We start from the raw sequence: 18,325 nt of genomic DNA on the forward strand, positions 1-18,325 counted from the left end.
TGGTGATCTGGGTTCCTCCAGCTCGCGGGTACCCGCGGGGTCATCCCGGATGGAAGCGCATCTTCTCCGTTCCCCTCCACACGGTACCTCGGGAAGATGCCCGCAGTCCCGCCGAGCCAGCCGCCACCGCTTGCGGATGAGCTCCTCTGCCCTAAGGCTGGGCTACTACTCCAGGGCTTGCGTCTGGCGCAATGACCTCCCGGCCAGCAGTCAGTATTGTCCAGACACCTGAGGGAGGCGGTGTGGTGTAAAGAACTTGGACTCCCGGCTGCACAGAGACCGAGGTTCCCATCTCACTTTACCAGCTTATCCAAGCCTCCGTGTGAACTCATCGGAGAGCAGTGTCGGAACGAAGAAGGCTAAACGTTCAGTGGCCGCATAGAGTTAAAAAAAACTGCAGCCCTGGAGCTCAGCTCCCACCTCCTGCTACCTAGGAACTGCTTTATCTTGCGATGTTAGTTAAGTTTTCTTTAGCCTCAGTATTATGTCTTGGAGACCCTCCAATGGCTTCCCTTTTCACTAAAGATGGAAGTCAAAATCTTTCTGATGGTGTACAAATGCATCTGTCCAGGGGCTTTTTGCTACTTTCATGACCTCATGCTCTACGACCCTGCTTACTGCGCTGTCTACGCTTGCTCCCACCTGGGCCTCTGCACACTGCTTCCTGCAAGGTTCCACGACAAGATGGTTACCTTCTTTACCTCCTTCAGTTTTCTTTTCAAAGGCCATGTTATTGAAGAAGACTTCCTACCATGGCATGGTGACTTAGGTAGTCCTTGCACTTGGAAGGCTGCGGCAGGAGAATTACTGAGAGTTCAAAGCCAACTTGGGCTACGTAGTAAGTTCCAGGACTACTAGACTAGAATGAGATTCTGTCCCCTCCAAAAATATGCGATGATGATGATGATGGCTAGAGAGAATGTTCAGTGATTAACAGATTAAGTAAGAGCTCTTGCTGTTTTTGCAGAGAACCAAGAGTTCAGTTCCCAGTACCCACATCCAGTACATGATTCATAATTACCTGTAACTCCAGCAGCTCCAGGGGGTCTGACTGGTCGAATTGTGAAGGCACCTGCATGAAAGTAGTATGCATACAACCACTTAGGCTCACACTCATACACATAAAAAAGTAAATACATTTTTAAAATTTTATTATTATTATTATTAATTTTTATTTTATTTTGGCTTTTTTGAGACAGAGTTTCTCTGTGTAACAGCCCTGGCTGTCCTGGAACTCACTTTGTAGACCAAGCTGGCCTCGAACTCACAGAAATCCACCTGCCTGTGCTTCCTGAGTGTTGGGATTAAAAGTGTTCACCACCATGCCTGGTTATAAATACATTTTAAAATAAAATAAATTTTTTTTGAAAAATTCAAAAAACAAGCAAACAAAGACCCTAAGAAGTCATTATTCGTCATTCTCTTTTTCACAAAACAGTTTTTGTTTTTTGTTTTTGTGGGGAGTTCCCCATTTTATTTTGTTTTGCCTTCATGTATGTCTGGGTATGATGTGAGTGCCTAGTGTCCACAGAGACAGAACGAAAGTTTCAGATCCCCTGAAATTGGAGTTACAGTCACTTGTGAAAGCCATGTGTTTGCTGAGAACCAAACTCTGGTCCTCTGCGAAAGCAACACTTGCTCTTGGGCTCTTGCAACTCTCTCCCTCCTTCGTTTGGAGACAGATTCTCATGAATCCCCAGGCCTAAAGTTTGTAGCCCAATTTGATCTTGAACCTTATGATCCTGAGTGCTGAGCCTTATTTCAGGAACTCTATCAACTGAACCACATCCCTAGCCCCGTCCCTTTTGGGTTATTTACTTACTGACTGATTGATTGATTGATTGATTGATTTTTTTGAGACAGGGTTTCCCTGTGTAACAACCCTGGCTGTCCTGGAACTCACTCTGTAGTCCAGGTTGACCTCGAACTCACAGAGATCTGCCTGTCTCTGCCTCCCGAGTGCTGGGATTAAAGGTGTGTGACAGCCCTGGCCGCGGGATTATTTGTTTTTATAGACAAGGTCTTGTGTTACCCAGACTGGCCTTCTACTTAGGATGTAGCCAGAATTAACCTTGACCTCCTGACCTTCACGCCTCTATCTCCCAAGAGCTTGGAATTCAGCAGCACCAGCTCCGAGATCTGCTTCCTTCGGTCTTTCCTTCTCTGCTATTTCTTCTCCATAGCATTTAACACCATCCAATGGACTGAATTTTCTGTTTATTTACTTGTTACTTCTCCCTATAGATTGGCATTTCTTTTCTCCATCTATATTCCCAATAACTAAAGCAACCAATGATAATGTAATAAATACACTAATTATTCACAGGTAATTTTCACATGAATATATATATATATATATATATATATATATATATATATATATATTCCATGTAAATTACTGTAGAAAGTCCTGGTCCATGTTAACAGTTAATATTTATCTGATAGTAATTATGTGCCCAATCTCTGAGTATATGTACTTCTTGTTGCTGTTTAAATTTTTATTTGTTATTTTTATTTATGTGTGTATATATGGCTTCAGGAGTTTATGTGTGCCACCTGTGTGCAGTTACCTTTGGAGGCCAGAAGGCTTTGGATTCCCTGAACCTGGCATTACAGGTGGTTACATGTTGCCTGATATGGGTGCTAGGAACCAAACCCATGTCCCCTGGAAAAGAGAAGTAAATACCCTTAACCTCTGAGACATCTGTTCAGGCCTGTAAGGTCGGTTGTACTACAGAGCAAGACCTCATCTCAGCTGGCAAGCTGTTTGCCTCAGATGCCAGAAGGATGTGTGTGTGTGTGTGTGTGTGTGTGTGTGTGTGTGTGTGTATGTGTGCACATATATATGAATATATATGATTTTATTTTATGTGTATGAATGTTTTGTCTGCATGCATATCTGTGCACCATGTGCACGAAGTGCCCACAAAGTTCCGAAAAGGGTGTCAGATAAATCAAACCCAGGTCCTCTGGAAGAGCAGCCAATGCTCTTAACCACTGAGCCATCTCTCCTCTATATTGTTTTTTGGTGGGGGAATAGGGTCTCAGTATGCAGCCTTTGCCGGTCTGGAACTTGCATTGTAGACAGGCTAGTCTCAAAGTCTTAGCCACCTGCCACTACATCCAGCAATGCCTGGCTTTAAAAATTTATTAGCTGCCAGGTGTGGTGGTGCACGCCTTTAGTCCCAGCACTCAGGTGGCAGAGCAGGCAGATTTCTGAGTTATAGGCCAGCCTGGTCTACAGAGCAAGATCCAGGACAGCGAGAGTTTCACAGAGAAACCCTGTCTTGGAAAACAAAAACAAAAATCAAAAAATGAAATGAAACAAAAAACAATTAGTTCATTAATTTTAAGCAGGGTATCACTCTGTAGCCCAGACGGTCCTGCCTCAACCTCTCAAGTGCTGAGACTACAGGAGCCGATTGCCTTTTCTTCCTGTTCCCCAAGTGTTCAGTGTCTGTGCAGGCCTAAGAGGGTGTCAGAGCCCCTGGGAATGGAGTTACAGATAATTGTCAGCCACCATGTAGGTGCTGGGAACTGACCCTGGGTCCTTGTAAGTACCAAGTCTTCTCTTCAGGTCTTCCTTTCTTTCCCTTCCTTCCTTCCTTCCTTCCTTCCTTCCTTCCTTCCTTCCTTCCTTCCTTCCTTCCTTCCTTCCTTCCTTCCTCCCTCCCTCCCTCCCTCTCTCTCTCTCTCTCTCTCTCTCTCTCCCTCTCTCTCTCTTTCTTTTGTGAGACAGCATTTCTCTGTGTAACAGCCCCGGTTGTCCTGGAACTCACTCTGTAGCCCAGGCTGGCCTTGAACTCAGAGATCGCTCTGCTTTTGCCCCCTGAGTGCTGGGATTAAAGGCACACTCTTTCTTTCTTAAAATTAAATCTAAAATTTCCATTTTCAGTTATATATTTCATAGAGAGAGGTGTGTCAAGTGGGTCAGGGCTGAAAAGAACCAAACAAATACAGGTTTATATACATCACTCTGCTTACACTGGTTGCAGAGATGTCCCCATAGCAAGCACAACACCTCCAGCTGTGGGAAGCCCTATTTGCAGATGCAGCCCTATACACATTTCACACCCACAGGGGCCATACCTGTCTTTTATAATGTCACCCATGGATTATGTAGATCAGCGATAGAACATTTGCCTACCATGAATGAGAGCCTTTGATCCCTAACACTGAAAAAAAAAAAAAAATCCCCTGGCCAACTACTATAGATGACAGATCTCATTTAACTGTCAAAATAATCCATAAGGTAGGTGCTATTAGCCCCCAAGTAGAAGTAGCTTATCCAGAGGTCCATGGTAAGAGGTGAAGCAGGAATCAGGTCGAGGGCTTCATTCTCGCAGTTCCTGGGAAGAGGAAATGGGTGTGGTACCTGCATAAGCTATTGGTAACTGTTGATTATGTCTGTTCAAAACCTTGAAGAATATAGGGTGGAAGGATCTGAGGTTTAATCAGGAGAAACAATTTTTTAACAGTTAATTTTATTTATTTTGAGACAAGGTCTCACTACTATGTGGCCCTGGCTGCCTGGAACTTACTATGCAGATCAGATTGGCCTCAAATTCACAGAGCTCTGCCTGTCTCTGCCTATCTAGTTCTGGGATCAAAGGTGTGTGCCACCAGGCCTGGTGAATTTAATTTCTTTTTGGAGGTCAGAGGACAATTTCCAATGAGTCAGTTTTGTCCTTCAACCATGTGGGTTCCAGGGATGGAACTCAGGTCATCAGGCTTGATGGCAAGAAGCTTTACCTCTTGAGCTATCTTGCCAGCCAATAATTTGTTCATTAGTGTGACAGAGTCTTATTGTATCCCTGACTGTCCTGGAATTCATTATGTAGACTCACAAATATCTGCCTGCCTCTGCCTCCTGAGTGATGGGATTAAAAGCTACACCATAACCTACTTTTGTTTTGTTTTAAGATTTATTATGCTGGGCAATGGTGGTGAACACCTTTAGTCCCAGCACTCTGGAGGTGAGGATCTCTGTGAGCCTGATCTACAAATTGAGTTCCAGGACAGCTAGGGCTACATACAGAAGGTTGTGAACTGCCATGTGGATGCTGGTGACCCATGTGGGTCCTCCACAAGAACAGCCCTCTTAACCACTGTGCCATCTCTCCAGCCCCTACATTATTTTGGATTATTGTAGGATCTGTTCAAAATATACTCTTAAGGTTGCTGTGACCCCTTGGACTGTGAGGTACAACTGCAAAATATCTTGTTGGGAAATTTTCTAGCAGGTGACTAGAGGAGATAGAGTGGCCTGTCTGTGCAGTTTACCAGCCTTCTAATGGAGCAGGCAAGGCTAGGATCTGTGCGAGAAGCCATGAGGAAATCCTGGCTTTCAGGGAGAAACTCTTGGAGAGTTGCTAGAAACCAATTTACCAGCTCAGTTTCATTTCAAATTTTTATTTAATAATGTTCAAACATACTCAAATGTGGAACACGTAATTCCGTGAGCCCATACATATTTAATTCAACATTATAGCATCTGTGACTCTTACTTCTTCTGTTTTCTCCTTTGAGACATTTCAAAGTAAGGAGGTTGTTTTATTCCACACTTCTGTATTAACGTTAGGAGATAGCCTCAGGGCCACGCTTACATCTAACGAATTAGCACTGATTTCTTGGCATCATAAAAACTCAGCCCAAGCCGGGTGGTGGCGGTGGCGCATGCCTTTAATCCCAGCACTTGGGAGGCAGAGACAGGTGGATCTCTGCGAGTTCAAGGCCAGCCTGGTCTACAGAGTGAGATCCAAAACTACACAGAGAAACCCAGTCTCAAAAACAAAACAAAACAACAAAAACTCAGTTCAGCTGGGCAGTGGTGGCACATGCCCTTAACCCAGCACTTGGGAGGCAGAACCAGGTGGATCTCTGAGTTCAAGGCCAGCCTGGTCTACAGAGTGAGTGCCAGGACAGCCAGGGTTGGTACACAGAGGAACCCTGTCTCAAAACAAACAAACAGGGCTGGAGAGATGGCTCAGAGGTTAAGAGCACTGACTGCTCTTCAAGAGGTCCTGAGTTCAATTCCCAGCAACCACATGGTGGCTCACAACCATCTGTAATGAGAGCTGGTGCCCTCTGCTGGTGTGCAGGCATACATGCAGACAGAACACTGTATACATAATAAATAAATAATTTAAAAACAAACAAACAAAGAAAGAACTCAGTGCAGAGCCAGTGGGATGGCTTCAAAGGGTTGCCTGCCTGACCTCCTCAGTTTGATCCCCAAGACCCACTTGGTGGAAGGAAAGAACAGAACAGACTTGAAAACTATCCTCTGGCCTCCACATTCATTGTACACACACACACACACACACACACACACACACACACACACACACGGTAAATGTTAGGTAAATTTTAGAAAAAGCAGTAGAACACAAACTGGGAATGGTGACACACACATTTCATCCAGCACCGGAGAGGCAGAGGCAGGAGGATTATCATGTGTTCAAGACCAGCTTGATCTATATAGTGAGTTCCAGGCCAGCCAGGGCTGCATAATTCATTAGACCCTGTCTCAAAAACAAAAACTACAACCCAGTCTACATCTAAATGGTCTTAATGTCTAAAATATCTTTTGATGGTTGGCACCCCCAAATCTTGAACAAAAAGAGATCCCCATGTTCTGGTGTGGTCGTCTATATCCTCCCACCCTTGTGCGTCACTGGGCGCTAACACTGAAGTCTGCCCTCAACTCTACAGTTCTGTTTTAAGTCCCTTCTCATTTTCCCCACAGCTATTGACTTATCTAGGTAATTGGGTCAGATTTTCTTAAAATCGTCCACATTTTACCAGAGTCTAGTTACTTCCTTCTTGTGTCGTTTAATATGTTTCTCCATCTCCTGTATTTCTCATTAAGAGGGGGCTGAGGAGTTGGTTCAGTAGGTAAAGCACTTGCTTGGCATTTAAACTTGATATGAATTCAGTCCTCCGGACCCATGTGAAAACTGTGGACATGGTGGCAAGAGTGTAATTTCAGAGCTGAGGATGCAGAGACAGTACCTAGGGAGAGACTGGTTTATTAAAAAAAAAAAAAAATCAGCTGGGCGGTGGTGGCACACGCCTTTAATCCCAGCACTTGGGGGTCAAAGACAGGTGGGTCTCTGTGAGTTTGAGGCCAGCCTGGTCTACAGAACGAGTTCCAGGACAGCCAGAGCTACACGGAGAAACCTTGTCTCTGGTTTCCATGAGCATGAGCACCTGCACACATGTGATGTGCACATTCATGGCCATGCACACATGTGATGAATAATGGGGGTTTGATTTATTTCACGTTGAACAGGTTGTGTGTTTCTTTTGGCCAGAATCTTTTCGAGGTGACACTGAATGCTTCAGATTGCACCATGACAGCAGACAAACAGTATCTGGCTCTGTCACATTCAGTGACACTAAGGTTCATTTGTGGACTCGGGTGACGGTATCACAATTCCCGAATTTCGAAGTCCTCTGTGAATCAGCTGGGCACAGTGTACACATCTATAACCCCAGCACTGGGGAGACTGAGGCAGCTTGGGCTAGAGTCAAAAACAAGAAAAAGGAAAGAAGAAAGATGAATGAACAAAACAAAGAGAAAAAGAAACCTAGAGAAGACAAAAACAGAGACCAGAGATTGGGCTGACAAAATGGCTCGGCATGTAAAGGCACTTACTTGCTGCCCAACCTGAGACCCTGAACTTAATCCTGTGTCCTACGGGGTGGAGGGGAGAACTGACCCCCAGAAGTTGTCCTCTGGCCTCCACCTGTGGCATGACAGTGTCCACACACATTAGATAAAAATATAAGGAAAAAAGAGAAGGAAGAGGAGGATTGGGAGCTGAGGTAAATTGAAAGTCCAAGGGAGAGTTAGGTGTGGCGGCACATGCTTGTAATCCCAGCCCTTGAGAAGTAGAGGCACGAAGAGCAGATGCTTAAGGCTAACCTTGGCGATACAGTGAGTTCATAAGGCTATGTAAAACCGTCTCAGGGTTGGGGATTTAGCTTAGTGGTAGAGTTTCTGCCTAGCAAGCACAAGGTCCTGGGTTAGGTCCTTAGCTCAAGAAAACCAAAACCAAAACAACAACAAAAAGCCCAACCCACCCAAATCCAGAAAACACCTCCCTTGGTGGCATTTGAATCTCTCATCTCTAGCCCAACAGGGAACATACAAGTACAATTCTATGTGTGAGTAGGACCACTGGGAGCCTGAGAGAAGGGTCCCCGGCTCCCCTCTTCCCCAGGATAGATGAGCACGGCTGTCTCAGACAGAGACAGGATTACTGCGGCAAGATTGAGGTCATGAGGCTAAGTGAGCGCTTAGAAATTTCCAACACAAAACATCCGGGCAGAAGGTTCCTGGATGGACACAAAAGACCAGGAAGGATGTCAAAGCTATCCCAGGGGAGGGAGAAACCAAGAGCCCTCTGCTCAGCCATCTCTTCTGGTCCAAGGGCTGCCAGCCTCCTTTGTCGGGGCTGAAGAAGAGAGGTTAGGAGGCCAGAGACTCTGAGATGATCAGGAGTATGGATGGAGGTCCAGAGTCAGGAATGGCCTCTGGACAAAGCATCTTTCCCCATCCTCTAGAAGAGGAGTCTGTCATATCCATGTGAACTGCAAAGGAGATATGCAAAGGTCTCTGCTGGAGGCTGAGTGGGGCAGAAGGAGCCATGGACATGCTTACCTTAAGGGCTGCAAGGAAGGCTCTGAGGACCCTTTCCAGAAGTTGCCGAGGAAGAGGTTCTGGAACCAGCAGGAGCACACCCAGAAACTAATATCCAAGGCGTGGTCCCCTCACCCCTTCAGGACTTGGGGGAGGAGGTGTCCACCTGACTCGTCTTCACTCTACACAGAGCTTCTGTCTGAGGAAGTCACGCCAGTACCAGCTGAGCCATCTTCCATGGGACGCATCCTCTCGGCCTAGATGATCAGACAGAGCCCTCGAGAAGCCCTCTGTCTCCTGAAGCAGAAACTACAGCCGCCTGTGGAGCCCCGAGGCCTCCAAGCAGTACTGTGGCCACAGCTGCAGCCGCTACCACAGCCCGGGTGGGAGCTCCTCCGACAGGCCTGGGCTGTGGAACAAGGGTAAACCGGGCAAGGTGAGGAATGGCAGTAGGTCACAGGCGGACTTGAGCAGGGGACGCAGTAAGTATGGGGACAGGTTGAGGGAGGGCAGGCAGGGCAAGGAGGGCAAGAGCAGGTGCAGGGTGGGCCAGGGAGACCTGGACAGGAAGGGCAGGGACCTGTATACGAGGGACAAGCCGTGCAGGGGCAGCTGGGAGGGGGGCAGCTGGGGCAGCTGGGAGGGCAGGACAAGCAGGGAGAGGTGGCTGGAGGCCCATGCCCAGAGGGCGGAGGGGGCTCCTGGTAGGTGGCCTTCTTGTTCTGAGGCCCCAAGCGCAGGCCCAGAGAGAAGTCCATTTGGTGGCAGGATCAGGCAGGCTGGGGGCTGGGTAGAAGGGAGGGCTGGGTGGATCTGTGGGGAGCAGGATTAAGTCTAAGAAACTCTGAGCCTTGCTGATCCTGTAGGGAGCTCAGACCTCCCCACCTGGCCATTCTCTTCTAGATCTGGCAACACTTTCATCCATCCTCCCTTCTGCTGATGGCCCTTTACCCAGACCTCAAATAGTTTGTGCTCTTCCTTCCTTCCTTCCTTCCTTCCTTCCTTCCTTCCTTCCTTCCTTCCTTCCTTCCTTCTTTCCTTTTCTTTTCTTTTGTTTGTTGTTGTTATTTTTTTCAAGACAGGGTTTCTATGTGTAGCTTTGCACCTTTCCTGGATCTTGCTCTGTAGACCAGGCTGGCCTCGAACTCACAGAGATCCGCCTGGCTCTGCCTCCCGAGTGCTGGGATCAAAGGTGTGCACTGCCGCTGCCACCACCACCCGGCTAGGATGTGCACTTTCATGCCAGCCAGCAGTCATTTGTTCACACCATTCCTACTGAAATGAACGACTCTTACCTTCCTCCCCTCTATTCAATCACTAGGAATTTCTAGCAATTTTAGGCCTGGATACCTGCCGGAGTCTCTCTAGCCCTGTGGGCCAGAACTAGGGTCCAGGTTCTCCTCCGTAAGCTCCCAGGGGTCTCAGGGAGGCAGCCCGGCAGTAGAAGCATCCAGGGGACTGAGTCAGGGATGCTGCTGGAGACGGTGTTAAGGATGCCTGGGTTCTGGGAGTTTCTGGAGTGAGCGAGTCTGGAGTGTGGGTGTGGGGGTGCCTGGCTGTCTATGAGAAACCAACAGCTGGCTTGGACAGCTATTATTTGCTGGCCTGTTACGGATCAGGGCTGGATGCTGGAGTGGACTAGATAGATGAATCTCCCCGGTTAAGGAGGGCCCATAAAAGCAAGGAGTGCAGGGTGGGAACAGGAGCCCAACAGGTCGATAAGTCAGCATTTCAGAGCGTGAGTGGTTATTCTCATTGTCATAGGAACATCGGATAAAAGTGGTTCACAGAGGGAAACCTAGATAGCACCCCAACAGTTTGGCTGGATGGTCCTTAAGGATTCTGGGCAAGTTGCCAAGCCCTGGCAGAGGAGAGGAGCTGTCTGCAACTGAACGAACCTAAAATAACCAGGTATGAATAAGGGTGCCTGGCCAGGCGGTGGTGGCGCACGCCTTTAACCCCAGCACTCGGGAGGCAGAACCAGGCAGATCTCTGTGAGTTTGAGGCCAGCCTGGTCTACAGAGCGAGACTCAGGACAGGCACCAAAACTACACAGAGATCCGCCCTGTCTTAAAAAAACAAACAAACAAAAACATAAAAAGAATAAGGGAGCCCCCAGATTTGATCCCAGCACCACATTAAAGAAGAGGAGCAGGCAGAAGACATGGGTTATCAATTTAGAGCACTTCCTGCTCTTTTGGGGACCTGGGTCCAGTTCCTAGCACTCACATGGCTCATAACAATCTGTAACTCCAGTACTAGGAGATCTGATGCCTTCTTCTGAATCATGTAAACATTAGATATGCATATGGTACACACATACACATGCAAGCAGAACCCTCATACACATAAAAATAAGTAAATCCACAAAATAAATAGAAGGGAGAAGGGCTGGAGAAATGGCCAGTAAAGTTCTGGCCTGCAAGCCTGGAGACCTGACATTCATCACCAAGAAGAGAGTCATCTCCCACAAGTTGTTTTACAACCTTCGTATGTATGCTGTGGCATGAGTGAGCACCCCAACAATAATATGTAGAATACAGGGAAAAGAAGAGGAAGAGAGGAGGAAAGGGAAGGGAGGGGAAGGGAGGAGAGGGGAGGGGAGGGGAAGGAAGGTGAGTGGAGGGAAGGGGAGGGGAGAGGAGGGGAGGGGAGGTTATAAGCCTGTCTTCTGCTTGCTCCCCTTCTTTAATGTGGTGCTGGAGATCAAATCTGGGGGCTCCCTTATTCTTATTGGAGATTCCAATCCTAATGAAAGGTATCTTCGGAGTAAGACTGGAAGGAAGTGAGCCATGGAAATTTCCAGTGGAAGAGCATTCCACAGAGTGCAGGACACAGGTCACAGGTCAGAGATTAAGGTGGAGAGGCCCCACCAAGGACGGCTTGTGAGTCAAGGTAGGGACTTGGATCTTTTTTTTTTTTTTGGTTTTTCGAGACAGGGTTTCTCTGTGTAGCTTTGTGCCTTTCCTGGAACTCACATGGTAGGCCAGACTGGCCTCGAACTCACAGAGATCTACCTCCCTCTGCCTCCCTAGTGCTGGGATTAAAGGCGTGCGCCACCACCGCCCAGCTTTTGTTTTGTGTTTTTGAGACAGGGTTTCTCTGTGTAAAGTTTCTGACTATCCTGGAACTCGCTCTGTAGCCCAGGCTGGCCTTGAACTCACAGAGATCCCTGTCTCTGCCTCCCAGAGTGCTGGGATTAAAGGCGAGTGCACCAACCGCTTGCAGGGACTTGGATTTTACTCAAGTAAAAAGGAATAACCACAGATGGTTTGAGATAACAAAGTCTGGGGGGCTTCTTGTTGCTATTCTTGACCCTGTTAGAACTTATTGTTACCTATTTTTTAACTTGTTTTTGTTTTTTGAGACAGGGTCTTCTGTAGTTTAGGTAGCTTCAAAATCATTATGTAGCTAATGACCTTGAACTTCTGAACCCCTGTTTTGACCTCCCCAGTTACAGGATTATAGGTACTAGCGGACTAATATAACCATCTGGTAAACAGCTTGGCATTGTCTGATACAACTGAACCTGAGGGATGTGGTGGCACATGCTTATAATGTTTGGGAGCTGAGGCAGGAGTATACATTGCCTGTTCGAAGTCGGTTTGTGCTACATACCCAAAACCCTGCTTCTAACAAAGCAAAACTAAAACCAACACCAACAAAAAAGAAAATTGAACATACAGTTGGACTCAGGCTACTATTCTCCAGAAACTGTCATGCTCAAGAATGTGCAAAAGGGCCAGAGAGATGGCTCAGAGGTTAAGAGCACTTACTGCTCTCCCAGAGGACCCGAGTTCAGTTCCCAGCAAACACATGGTGGCTCACAACTGTCTGTCACTCCCATCCCAGGGGATCCAACACCCTCTTCTGGCCTCTGTGGGCACCAGGCACTCACATGGTGCACATATATGCAGACAAACAGCCTATACACATACAAATTTTAAAGGTGAAAAAAAAAAAAAGTCTCACAGAAAAGTTGAACAAAACAAGACACAAAGGAGTTACACTTCTGTTCTATTACCAAAGCCTAGAAACAAGGAAAATGGAGCCAGGTATGACTGCAAATGCGATGCTTGCCCTTGAGAAACTGAGGCAGGGAGATTATGAGTTTGAGGCTAGCCCGGGCTATACAGTAAGTAAAAAAAAAAAAAAAATTGAGTTGTTTAGAGACACTAGGTGCTAAAGCAGGACTAATGGAAAAGGAGGTTGAGGATCCAGCTCCTTTAGTTAAAGGTTTGCCATGCAAGCACAAAGACCTGAGTTTGGTCCCCAGCACGTGGTGGAGCATGCTTATAATTCCAGTACTGGAAGGCAGAGACAGCTGTATCCCTGGAACCCACTGGCCAGCCAATCTAAACTACTTGGGAAGCTCCAGGTTATTGAGAGACTCTGTTTTAAAAACATAGAATGGGAGTCAGGCGGTGGTGGCACACACCTTTGATTCCAGCACTCAGGAGGCAGAGGAAGGCAGATCTCTGTGAGTTCCACACCAGCCTGGTCTACAGAGAGAGTTTCAGGACAGCTAGAGCTACACAGAGACACCCTGTCTTGAAACACACACACACACACACACACACACACACACATTTATATACACACATACCACACACACATACACACACATATATACACATATGCACATATACACACATACATACATGCACACACACATTTATATACACACATACACACACATATATACACATATGCACATATACACACATACACACATACATACACATATACACCACACACAAACACACACACACACACACACACACACACACACACACACACACAAGACAAAAAGAAAAATACTCTTCCTGTGCTGGGAAATATAACTGCTGGTAGACTGCTCACTTGACATATATAAAGCCCTGGGTTCCTTCTGGTCTCTATCACCACATAAACGGTGCTGCATGCCTGTAACTCTGCATTCAGGACCAGACGTTCAAGGTCATCGAAGGCTACATAGCAAGTCCAAGGCTCGTTGGGGACCCCGGAGTTAGACCTGTCCTAGTCTGTATACACATCTCTCCCACAGACCCTGGGGACAGTGACCTCTTTACTTCTGGCACCTGTCAGTGCCTGGTGTCTATAAGATGATTAATAAATGCTTGCTGCGTTAGCTTGTATTTAGTTCCCAAGTCTCTTGTCCCATGCAGAGAGAAGTGGGAGGCTATAACAGGCACAGAACGTAGGCCATGACCGGGAGAGCTCAGGACTGCCAATACCTGGGTTCTCATCTTGGCTCAGCCGTGTCCTCGAGTGTGACATTGGGCAAGTCACACTCGAGGACTCAGCTCCCTCGTCTATAGACTGAGGATGATAACTGTGAGCTCTCTGGATCCCATTGGTGTGGGTTAAATGCGATTATGCACATGAGATTATGTGGGCACACAGTAAGTGCTCAACAAAGGGCAGCTTCCTGCAAGTCCCCTCTCCCCTTCCCACATCTTTTCTTCAAAAAAAAAAAAAAAAAAATCTTCAGATGGCAGGCAGCCAGATATCAAAGAGGACTGTAACGGGTGGACCCACAGGGTTGGGGTCCCTTGGTTTGGGTATCTAGATGTAGTTTGGCAGGAGACTGGCAGAGATCCGACAAGGGATGGGTGAGCTGAACCCAGGCTGTTGGTGGGAGTTGGCAGAGCAGGAGGAGGCCTGGGTCCTGGGAGTTTCCAATCAGGGGAAGTCCCAGGTGTGGGTGCAGGGGTGCCAGGCTGGCCCCACCCAACAGCCTGGCCTCAGGGGATGTGGGCACAGGTAAAAAAGTAGGTCAGAGCAGGGATGGAGCTTAACCCCATTGGTCCCATGACCTCTGCCACCTCCAGAGGAGGCATGGTCACAGAGAGGCCTGTCCCCTCCTCCAAAGAGCCCTCCATTCTTTTCTTTTCTTCAGAAGGAAGAACCGGAGCAACTGGTATGTAGCTCCATGCTGGAGCCCTTACTAAACACAAGGCCCTGGGTCTGATCCCAAGCACTGAATTAAAAAGAAGCAGTTGAGGGGCCAGGCGGTGGTTGCGGCCTTTAATCCCAGCACTCTCGGGAGGCAGAGCCAGGCGGATCTCTGTGAGTTTGAGGCCAGCCTGGGCTACAAAGTGAACTCCAGGAAAGGCTCAAAGCTATGCAGAGAAACCCTGTCACGAAAAACCAAAAAAAAAAAAAAAAAAAAAAAAAAAAAAAGAAGCAGTTAGCAGTTGAAGGAAGACCCTTAGAACTTGGGTACCTGGGCAATGGATGGAGGCGGAGAGAGAAGATCCTCCCTCCCCTAGGCAGGTTCTGTGCAAAACAGACAGCTGCACCCGCCTACGCGCTGCTGGCAGACACCTGGAGCACTCACCTCATACACACTGCAGGGACTGTGGAGGCAGACAGGGTAGCTCCAGGGAGTAGGGCAGGTCAGGGCTGGATCTGCAGGAGGCGGAGTGTACAGGGAGGAGAAAGCTTTCTCCCCAGGAGGCTCCAGCCAGGCAAACGCAAGATTCTTCATGCTGGAGAATTTGCCAATTTGGAGCCTTGATTTCTGTATGGTAATCTCAAGCCTAAGCCTGTAATTCTTCCCTTTCTGTGTCTCGGTTTCACCCTTTAGGACAAGGAGAAGGAATACACGAAGTCATTCCAGCACAGCATTACCATGTGTCCTAGGATCAGCTTTGGCCATGAGGAGGCTTTTACTGTCCCTTCTTCGTGGCGTATTGGATATGGGGGTGGCATAGGAATAGGGGCCCCCTCTTATTTTTATCAGAGTGATATGACTGAGATCTAAGACCTCAGCCCCAGGATCTTTGAACATACTCTTTCATTACCCTCCTCTCTCCCTTTCTTCCCAGAAAGCTCTTGTCATGGGCTGGGTGTAAACACACCCTTCTTCCTGCAGCACTTCTGGTCCTGATTGCCCTAGTTAGTTAACACCTGACACCTCCAGCAGCCTTGGAGCCAACAAGGGCAGGGACCATATATAAGTCTTCCCAGGGCTTAGCGTACTGCTTAGCACATAGTCTGTTCAATACGAATTTGCTGAATTCATGAACGGTGTCTGCCAGGAAAGAAATTCTGAGAGCAGTGCAGAGCAGCTCTAAAATGTTAGGCTTCAAAACCAAGGCGTTTATTCTACACAGAGATCCGGACAGCCCTGGGGCTGGTGAGGACCTTCCACATACAGACTTACACACCAGCGGAGCCAACCAGCTGGCGAGCACAGACAGACCCGGTACAAGGGTAAAACTGAACAATCACCGAGGCAGGGCCAGCACCAGCCTTTGCCCAGGGCACCTGGAGGGAGGAGGTGGGCAAAGGAGGGGAGGAGGGACGAGGAAAGGACACGTGTTGTACAAAACATGTTTTCATCATGTTCTCCCCTGGTGCCCTGGTCTCCAAGGCCCTCTAGTACTTCTGTGCCTTAATGATGTCCTTGGGGATTGTAACCCAGCTTCTCCCAGCCCCCACAGACATCTGCCAGCAATCTCTGAGTGTGACATAGGACATGCCTGCAGGACCAGGCTGAGCATGAGAAAATGACCCGCTCAGTGTCTTGATGTTGGTGGGAAGGGACAAGGGTGAAAGGTAGGGGTGGGGTAACAGGGTAAAGACAGGGCCAGGAAGACATTCCTGAATCTTCGCCCTGTAGCTACTCCTGCTCTTTGCTCTGTTATGCCGGTTGTAAAGGGTGGCTCAGCAGCTGGGAATAACTTGCTGCTCTTCCAGAGGACCTGGGTTCAGTTCCCAGCACCCACATAGTACAACAGGCTATAATTCCACTTCTAGAGGAACCAATGCCCTCTTCTTTTTCAGTTTTTTCGAGACAGGTCTCTTCATGTAGGCCTGGCTGTCCTGGAACTCACTCTGTAGCCCAGGCTGGCCTCAGACTCAGAAATCCGCCTTTCTCTGCCTCCTGAGTGCTGGGATTAAAGGTGTGCCCCGCTGCCACTGCCACCAATGTCCTTCTCCAGTGTCCACTTCTGACCCTCACTGTCACTGACACACACACACACACACACACACACACACGCTCATAAAATAATAAGCATTTTTTTTAAAAAAAAAAGGGGTAGCAAAGGAAGAAGCATGGTCCTAGGACCCCCAGGATATCACTTCCCTGACCTGCCGCAGTGAGCAAATGGAGCCCCTACCAATAGAGCAAAGCCTGGAAATAGGCTTAACCTCAGCGAAAGAAAAGGGAGCTGAGTCCCCTCCACCAGGACGAGGAGGGAAATCCTGGACAGAATGCCACTCAGTTGCAAGATGGTGAATGGAGGAAGGGGAGCATTTGAACTCCTCACTCTGCTGTGTGTTTATCTTTGTATTACTGGGACTTTGTATTATAAAAGCCTAGGCTTTTATACTACTAACCAAGTGCTGTACCAAAAAAATGAGCTAGCCAGCCCTGTTTTCCTTTTTTTTTTTTTTGAGACAATATCTCACTAATTTCCCCAAGCTGGCCTCTCTCTCTCTCTTAATCTCTCTCTCTCTTTTTAAGCTTTTTAAATTTTACTTTGTAGGCATAACTGTTTTGCCTGCCTGAATGAGTGCCTGGTCCCCAAAGAGAGCAGAGTTGCAGATGGTTGTGAGCCTCTGTGTGGGTGCTGGAAATTGAACCCTGGCCCTCTGCAAGATAAGCAAGTAAGTGGTCTTAACTGCTGAGTCATCTCTCCAGCCCCAAGGCTTAAATGCTGAGTCTCCTGCCTCAGCCTCTTGAGTAGCTGGGATTACAGGCCTCTGTCACCAGGCCCTGCCTGCTGTGGCCAACTGCTTCTGTTACAAACCCCCGCCATTGGGTCTCGGTTAGGGGCAGAGACAATTACTGATAAGAGAGGCTGGTACCGGGCAAATATTCCTGGTCATCACCTCTCCCTCTCCCACTCCAGTCTTTGGCTAAAACAAGGAAATTTCAAGTACGTAATTATAGTAACCGGGGTGGATAAAAGAACAAACACCGGCCACAGACAAAGAGAGACATATCGACAAATTAAGACAAAGGGGGAAGGCAGGAACAATGGAATTTTAGACTCACTGTCCCTTTGAATGCTTCCCCACCCCCACATCCACACCCCCATTAACTTCTCCATTCCTATCACTGCCCCAAGCTGCAGTCTCGGAGCTCCAATGCTTGGTCTCTGGGTCAAGACCCTGAAATCCTCTAAAGGTGAAGGGAAGAACTGAGGGAAGGGAGAGCCGGTGGAGAGAGCTGAGCAGGGTGGTGCCTGGGTCTGTGTCCCAGTGCCTGGGCAGGAAGGGAATGGTGCCCAAGCCTGGTTCACGAGGACAGGAGACTCATTCACTGTAAACCAAGTACAGATGTGCTGGGGTGGGGTGGGGAGGGGGATTAGGGCCACATTCCCAAACCGCAGCTGGGCCCGCCCCTCCTTCCGCCAGCCACCACCAGGGCAGGGCAGGAGGGGTTAACGTCGCAGCCTCCTGGCAAGGTCTCTGCCACACAGGCAGTTCACTATCCCACCCCAGCCTCAATGCCAGGGTCCAACTCCCTGACACGCACCCCTCCCACACTGCAGAGAGCTGCTCCCAGGGTAACCAGCAAAGTCAACAGCAGCCAGGCCACCTGGGGACAGAACCCTGGAGTACCTATTCCCAGCTCTTCCCAGCCCCGGAGTGAAAAGGAGCGCTTGTCTGCACCCCATGACGTCTCTGGTCTCCTGGGGTAGCCACCGCATGCCTCCT

General features: G+C 48.2%; 2 long non-coding RNA genes across 2 annotated transcripts; one reads left to right on the forward strand and one right to left on the reverse strand.

Moving 5' to 3' along the window:
• Positions 1–7,188: 7,188 nt before the first annotated feature.
• On the reverse strand, positions 7,189–16,491 carry LOC114696564. The gene is made up of 3 exons (XR_003735032.2): positions 14,991–16,491; positions 8,669–9,056; positions 7,189–7,526 (listed from the first exon to the last, which is right to left on the reverse strand). It is a non-coding gene; the product is annotated as an uncharacterized LOC114696564 (long non-coding RNA).
• Positions 9,978–17,271, forward strand: LOC119086335. Its single transcript, XR_005089583.1, has 3 exons — positions 9,978–10,558; positions 11,387–11,542; positions 17,149–17,271. It is a non-coding gene; the product is annotated as an uncharacterized LOC119086335 (long non-coding RNA).
• Positions 17,272–18,325: the final 1,054 nt, after the last annotated feature.

This window comes from Peromyscus leucopus, chromosome 20, assembly GCF_004664715.2.
Source record: "Peromyscus leucopus breed LL Stock chromosome 20, UCI_PerLeu_2.1, whole genome shotgun sequence".
Taxonomy (NCBI): Eukaryota; Metazoa; Chordata; class Mammalia; order Rodentia; family Cricetidae; genus Peromyscus; species Peromyscus leucopus.